The following is an 8,827-nucleotide window of genomic DNA, read 5'->3' as shown; positions in this document are numbered from 1 at the left end:
GCTGGGGAGACAGTTTAGGGCTCCTTGAAAAATCAGGGTCTTTGGACTCGAGAGGAGTCTTCTCTTCCCATATGCATTACAGATTTGCGAGCAATCTTCATTGCATTCAGCCTGACCTCAACTAGTTTTGGTCCAGTTTATCAGATTCCAATTTGGCAACATTTCCTCAGTGGTATACATCTACCACCAGGGAGGATCTCTGACTTCTTAAGCAATAAAGGAAGTAACCCGCATTTTCCAGTGGGCGGAATCTCAGGATTGTCTCCTATCTGCCATTCATATTCCAGGGGTGGATATCTGGAAAGCGGATTTCTGAGCAGACAGACTTTTCATCCTGGGGAGTGGGTTCTCCATCCGGAGGTACTCTCCATGATATCCCTCAGGTGGGGGGTCTGGAGTTGGATCTGATGGTGTTGTATCAAAAAGCCAAACTTCCAAAGTATGGGTCAAGATCTAGAGGTCCTCTAGCCGATATGATCGATAGGCTAGCGGTGCCTTGGATCTTCAGTCGAGCATTCCTATTTTTTCCATTTGCTCTCCTTCTGTGAGTTATTGCTCGTATCAATCAGGAGAGAGCGCCTCGCAGGATCTAGTTCTCAGATCTGGTGAAAATGTCATCTTTTTCACCTTGGAGGTTTCCTCGGAGGAAGGTCCTTCTACTTCAGGGTCCCTTCCATCTCCCAAATCTGAATTCTCTGAAGCTGACGGCTTGGAGATTGGACGCCTAGTTTTAGCTAGGCGTGGTCTTTTTGAAAAGGTCTTTGAGACTTTACTTCAGGTTCGTAAGCCAGTTGCTTGTAGGATTTACCATATGGAATGGCGTATATACCTTTCTTGGTGTGAATCGAAGGGTTTCTCTTGGAGCAGGGTAAGGGTACCTAGAATTTTGTTTTTCATTTAGGAGGACCTGAGGAAAGGTTTGTCAGTCAGCACTCTGAAGGGTCAGATTTCTGCACTGTCTATTCCTTTGTTCAAACGTCAGGCAGATCTGCCGGATGTTCAATCTTTGTTCAGGCCTTGGTCAGAATCAGGCCTGCTTTTGATCCAGTTGCTCCTTCTTGGAGCCTTACTCTTGTTTTTCCAGCAGGCTCTGTTTGAGCCAATGTTTTCGATTGATATCAAGTTGCTATCTTCGAAAGTTTTGTTTTTTTCTGCTCGCAGATTCTCTGAGCTTTCAGCTCTGCAGTGTGATCCCTTTACTGTATTTTTCATGCGGATAAGGCTGTCCTTCATACTTAAAAAAACAGGATATATTAATACTAATAAACAAATAAGCAATGTAAGTATATGTGAACAATAAATGCACAAATACAATTTGAGTATATTCGAAGAAGAGTCCCAACAACCCAATATCCCAATATAGGGATAAACTGTGAGCAGTTGGAACAATAAAGTCAATAAGCTATATACTTATAGCTCCCAATCCGAATACATCAGGGGTCTTTTCAAAGGAAACCCAAAGATGATGAACTTAATACAGGAAAGCAGGCAGCACTCTTACTTCATCAAGGATGGATACTCTGCGATAAAACAATGAAATTGTGCGAATCAATAGCACAGGGTATAATATGTACAGAAGGAATACACACAGGGTACTCACATTTAGAGAAGGAATTCAATCATGCCTATAGAAGCAGGCTGGATTTCATACAGCAGTCCAGCTAGCTGAGCAATGTCCAAACGAATCCCCACAGAGCAGGAACACAGGAACTCAGGTACAATGGCCAAACAGCCAGAGGGAAATTGCACCCTATAGGTAGCGTAAGCTAAGAGAGATAATACTAGGCAATGAGAGTTAAAAACAAAAAAGTGAGTTTAATAAAAACACAGTTTTAAAAACAGCTCATGCTTAATTCAGTATACTCTCTAGCATAGATTTAGAGAAACCATGCCATAGGAAAGAAAACTAAATGTATGCTTACCTGATAAATGTATTTCTTTCCAGGCATGGAGAGTCCAAGACCCGCCCTTATTTAAATTTAAGACAGAGGTTTTTGTGTACAAACCTCAGGCACCTCTATACCCATGTGTTATCTTCTTTTTCCGTTTCCTTCGACCGAATGACTGGGGGTTATGGGTAAGGGAACTGACATTTAGCAGCTCTGCTGGGGTGCTCTTTGCCTCCTCCTGCTGGCCAGGAGTTGAATTCCCACTAGTAATTGGAATGAAATTGTGGACTTTCCATGCCTGGAAATAAATACATTTATCAGGTAAGCATAAATGTTGTTTTTCTTCAAGATTGCACCTTTTTCCACTTATTACACCTGTTCTTTTCATGCTTTGAGTTTGTTTTAAAAGGAAAGTCTACTCCAGAATTGTTATGATTTAAAAAAATAGATAATCCATTTATTACCCATTCCCTAGTTTTGCACAACCAACACAGTTATATTAATACACTTTTTACCTCTGTGATTACCTTGTATCTAAGCCTCTGCAGACTGCCCCTTATCTCAGTTCTTTTGACAGAATTGCATATTAGCCAATCAGTGCTGACTTATAAACACTCCACTGCAGTGAGCACGTTATCTATATGGCATACGTGAACCAGCGATGTCTTGCTGTGAAAACCCGTCAGAAGGGCATTGAGATAAGAGTCAGCCTTCAACTGCTTAGAAATTAGCATATTAGATAAAAAGTAGAGATAGGTGCGCTAGGCCAAACAGATAACCAAACACCCCCTTAAAAAGACAAATATCCCTACAGTTGTCTAAAATAAGATAAAAAATATACAGGTACTAAGGGAGGCGTTAAAAAGCCAAAGGTATCAAACACTTATACAGTTTATTAAAAACACATAAGCAAACAGTAGCACATGTAAAAGGGACGTCTCCCCAAGAAATACAATACTAAATAAAAACTTGAAATACTAAAAAATCTAATACAATTGATAAAACTTCCACAGAATATGTATAGAGCAGTCCTAATCAGTTCGTTATAATAGGGTCAGATAGAAATGTCTTTTCTCTATACAAAAAGCAACTGAGTATGTAGTCAGCGTTTCATTAATCAAATACCACCAAGCTGCCAAATTGAATTGAACAATAGCTGCCAAACAGTGTACCTAGATATTATACACTTACTATTCCAAAGTTCTCGTACTGTGTAAGATATCACTTAGCAAAACATTCAGCCGTGTACTTTACCAGATCCTTATCCGTGAGGTAGAGGTCTTTCCCCCTCGCCCGGTATTCACCTCGAGCGGGGCTGACTGAAACTTTTCGGCGTCTGACGTCACTGAAAGATGTTCCGGTTAGGAGAAGAAGCCGATTCCTGCACTTACTTCTATGCCCTGTAATCACGGTCCTCTCAGATGAGCCCTGCACTTAGTGCTTATAGCACGCAAGGGATTAGATACTGGGTAATGTGATGGATATCCCAGAATTTCTGCCAAGCACAAGTCGTACAGATGATATGCTCCTATTTAGGAGAAGAATGGTTCCAAATGTATAACCCGGGTTATTGTATAGGAATCAAAAGATATGTAGAATGTTGTCACAGGAAAAAAAAACAACAACACTGCCAACACACACGACGCGTTTCGCCCTCCTATGGGCTTTATCAAGATAGTGACCCTATCTTGATAAAGCCCATAGGAGGGCGAAACGCGTTGTGTGTGTTGGCAGTGTTGTTGTTTTTATTCCTGTGACAACATTCTACATATCTTTTGATTCCTATACAATAACCCGGGTTATACATTTGGAACCATTCTTCTCCTAAATAGGAGCATATCATCTGTAGGACTTGTGTTTGGCAGAAATTCTGGGATATCCATCACATTACCCAGTATCTAATCCCTTGCGTGCTATAAGCACTAAGTGCAGGGCTCATCTGAGAGGACCGTGATTACAGGGCATAGAAGTAAGCGCAGGAATCGGCTTCTTCTCCTAACCGGAACATCTTTCAGTGACGTCAGACGCCGAAAAGTTTCAGTCAGCCCCGCTCGAGGTGAATACCGGGCGAGGGGGAAAGACCTCTACCTCACGGATAAGGATCTGGTAAAGTACACGGCTGAATGTTTTGCTAAGTGATATCTTACACAGTACGAGAACTTTGGAATAGTAAGTGTATAATATCTAGGTACACTGTTTGGCAGCTATTGTTCAATTCAATTTGGCAGCTTGGTGGTATTTGATTAATGAAACGCTGACTACATACTCAGTTGCTTTTTGTATGGAGAAAAGACATTTCTATCTGACCCTATTATAACGAAACTGATTAGGACTGCTCTATACATATTCTGTGGAAGTTTTATCAATTGTATTAGATTTTTTAGCATTTCAAGTTTTTATTTAGTATTGTATTTCTTGGGGAGACGTCCCTTTTACATGTGCTACTGTTTTCTTATGTGTTTTTAATAAACTGTATAAGTGTTTGATACCTTTGGCTTTTTAGCACCTCCCTTAGTACCTGTATATTTTTTAAATTAGCATATTAGCCAACCTAGATTTACCTTTGAACAAAGAACACCAATAAACTAAAGCAAATTTGATGATAAAAGTAAATTGGAAAGTTGTGTAAAATTGAATGCCCTATTTGAATCATGAGTTTAATTTTGATTTGATTTAATTTTAACCATGTCCTCACAAAAAATATGAAAAAACATTGGCACTTGATTTAAACTGTCCCCATAATAGTTGATAAAATACCAACACACCCAAGAATAGTTTATAAAAAAAAGCTATGCTGGCCCCAAGTGAATTAAACAAGGAGGTAATAAAATGCAGGAGAAAGATATACAAGAGGAATGTCTATGTGGATATTTTCCCTGTTTTGGCTGTAGAAGAGCATGTTAATATAGTAATAAACGTAAAATCATCCAATCTACTCAAAATAACTTTATATTCCCAATAAGAGATATGCTGTGATATACCCTTATAGAATTCTCCTGCATAGGGGAGACAATGAGAACCCTAATTCCTCATTTTTATTGTCCAATAAATCATTAGAAGTATTTTATAGCAACAGTCATATTTTTCACATTATCCCGAGCTTATATAGCGCTGCCTCCCACTTTTATTCATTTTTTAATAACTGTATGTTGATCTATTTTGCAGGGGAAAGACAGAGGAGCAGCAGGGACTTAACATTCTTTGGCACACTTATTTTTCTTTAAATCAGCCTCTCCCACCTAGGCAGCGCTTATTCCTTTGTGTTATATAGATAACATTGTCCTCACTTCCATGGAGTTATTTATGAGTCAACACTAATTGGCTAAAATGCAAATCTGTCAAAAGAGCTGAAATTAGGACGCAGTTTGCAGAGGCTTAGATACCAGGTAATAACAGAGGTAAAAAGTATATTAATATAACTGTGATGGTTATGCAAAAGTGGGGAATCAGTATTGCATGCCTAACCATACTAATACATGAACTGCCTGACTCACTGCTGCAACTACAACTGATGTGAAAAGCTATCCCAAAATTATGTCTCTATACCCTAAATTTGTAGACTGTGAGCTCTCCGGAGCCGGGCCCTCTTCCTCCTGTACTAGATTTGTTTAGTTTTGTTATGTATTACAAATCTTTGTCATTGTATACCCAGAGCTACGGAATTTGGTGGCGCTATACAAATAAATGATAATAATAATCTATCTTTTTAAACAATAAATTTTTTTGAGTAGACTGTCCATTTAATCATGAAATACATTATTTGGGTTTTATGTCCCTTTAAGTCTAATCATATAGCAATTTGATCTCGAACATGTGCAGAGAAGAAATTGTATTTATTTAAAGGGACAGTTTACTCAAAAATGTTCTTCCCTTTAATTTGTTCCCAATGATCCACTTTACCTGCTGGAGTGTATTAAATTGTTTACAAGTATTTCCATTACCCTTATATTGCCATTTGAAATAGTTTATTTAGCCTGTGGTATCCCCACCCATCCTGAAAGTGTCACCTCAAGGCCAAACTGTGTAAACACAGCCAGTAGAATAAATCACACTCCCAGTGGCGTATAGAAGAGATACAGTAATAAAATGTAAATTTTCCATTGTTCTCTTCAAGTATTGGTGATTGGGTTACGGACAAATATAAGATAAAGAAGCAGGTATATGTACAAAATGTGATACAGTAATGAGATTGGATTATACCTACAGATATAAGATAAAGACATACAGTATGTACAGTAATCTCTCAAAAGTGAGTACACCCCTCACATTTTTGTTAATATTTTATTATATCTTTTCATGTGACAACACTGAAGAAATTACATCCTGTATAACAGTGTAAATTTGCTTTCCCCTCAAAATAGTGCAACAAACAGCCATTAATGTCTAAACCATTGGCAACAAAAGTGAGTACACCCCTAAGTGGAAATGTCCAAATTGGGCCCAAAATGACAATATTTTGTGTGGCCACCATTATTTTCCAGCACTGCCTTAACCCTCTTGGGCATGGAGTTCACCAGAGCTTTACAAGTTGCCACTGGAGTCCTCTTCCCCTCCTCCATGACATCACAGAGCTGGTGGATGAGACCTTGCACTCCCCCACCTTCTGTTTGAGGATGCCCCACAGATGCCCAATAGGGTTTATGTCTGGAGACATGCTTGGCCAGTCCATCACCTTACCCTCAGCTTCTTTAGCAAGGCGGGGGTCTTCTTGGAGGTGTTTGGGGTCGATATCATGTTGGAATACTGCCCTGTGGCCCAGTCTCCAAAGGGAGGGAATCATGCTCTGCTTCAGTATGTCACAGTACATGTTAGCTTTCATGGTTCCCTCAATGAACTGTAGCTCCCCAGTGCAGGCAGCACTCATGCAGGCCCAGACCATGACACTCCCACCACCAAGCTTGACTGTAGGCAAGACACACTTGTCTTTGTACTCCTCACCTGGTTGCCTCCACACATGCTTGACACCATCTGAACCAAATAAGTTTATCTTGGTCTCATCGGACCACAGGACATGGTTCCACTAATCCATGTCCTTAGTCTGCTTGTCTTCAACAAACTGTTTGCATGCTTTCTTGTCCATCATCTTTAGAAGAGGCTTCCTTCTGGGACGACAGCCATGCAGACCAATTTGATGCAGGAATATGGTCTGAGCACTGACAGGCTGACCCCCCCACCCCTTCAACTTCTGCAGCAATGCTGACAGCACTCATATGTCTATTTACCAAAGACAACCTCTGGATATGATGCTGAGCATGTGCACTCAACTTCTTTGTTCGACCATGGCGAGGCCTGTTCTGAGTGGAACCGGTCCTGTGAAACCGCTGTATGGTCTTGCACACCATGCTGCAGCTCAGTTTCAGGGTCTTGGCAACCTTCTTATAGACTAGGCCATCTTTATGTAGAGCAACAATTCTTTTTTCAGATCCTCAGAGAGTTCTTTGCCATGAGGTGCCATGTTGAACTTCCAGTGACCAGTATGAGAGAGTGCGAGAGCGATAACACCAAATTTAACACACCTGCTCCCCATTCACACCCGAGACCTTGTAACACTAACAAGTCACATGACACCGGGAGAGAAAATGGCTAATTGGGCCCAGTTTGGACATTTTTACTTAGGGGTGTACTCACTTTTGTTGCTGACGGTTTAGACATTAATGGCTGTGTGTTGAGTTATTTTGAGGGGACAGCAAATTTACACTGTTATACAGGCTGTACACTCACTACTTTACATTGCAGCAAAGTGTAAATTCTTCGGTGTTGTCACATGAAAATAGATAATAAAATATTTTCAAAAATGTGAGGGGTGTACTCACTTTTGTGAGATACTGTATATGTACACAATGTGATAATATAATAAGATCTGATTATACCTACAAATATAAGGTAAAGACACATGTATATGTACACAGTGTGATAAAGTAATGCAATCTGATTATACCTACAGATACATGTATATGTACACAGTGTGATATAGTAATGAGATCTGATTATAGCTACAGATATAAGATAAAGACACGTATATGTACACAATGTGATATAGTAATGAGATCTGATTATACCTACAGATATACGATAAAGACACATGTATATGTACACAATGTGATACAGTAATGAGATCTGATTATAGCTACAGATATACGATAAAGACACATGTATATGTACACAATGTGATACAGTAATGAGATCTGATTATACCTACAGATATAAGATAAAGACACATGCATATGTACACAATGTGATAAAGTAATGAGATCTGATTATACCTACAGATATAAGATAAAGACACCTGTATATGTACACAGTGTGATACAGTAATATGTAGACAACTGATTTCCACAGCACCAAAAAATGATAGGAAAATTGTTAAATAAACTTAGCCTTTATTGTTCCATTTCAGCACTTGGCACACAGCAGCAAAAAAAGCGACGTTTCGGGCTGTTAACCCTTACTCATGCTTATTCAGAACACCTGTTAGCTGCTCCTTAAATACCATATGACATTAACCCTTAATACACCAAATAACATTGTGTTAAGTAAACAACTACAAAATATCGCCACCTAGTGGTCAAAACTCATTATTCCTATAAAAATTGTTAAATACATAGTTAAAAACAATCTGCTGTTAGTAGTTACAATTTCCAGATATATATCTTATACATTCATCATATGATAATATTATTATCTTTGCTACAGTTTACTTATTTACAGTGAATACAATATTGTGTTGTATTACAAACTGAGAAAAATATCTTTTATTTCAAATTTTTAAATTCAAATTTTTACTCACAAGAATACTGTCATATCTATTTCTCTATTGATCCCTTTGGGAACTAAAGCATCTAACTTGTGTATCCAGAAGGATTCTTTCCTCTTTAGCTGAGTTTCCCTATTCCCACCCCTTCTATGGGGTTCAACACTATCAATGACTTGCCACCTCA

This window comes from Bombina bombina, chromosome 7, assembly GCF_027579735.1.
Source record: "Bombina bombina isolate aBomBom1 chromosome 7, aBomBom1.pri, whole genome shotgun sequence".
NCBI classification, from domain to species: domain Eukaryota; kingdom Metazoa; phylum Chordata; class Amphibia; order Anura; family Bombinatoridae; genus Bombina; species Bombina bombina.
Note: the sequence above shows the minus strand (reverse complement) of the source record.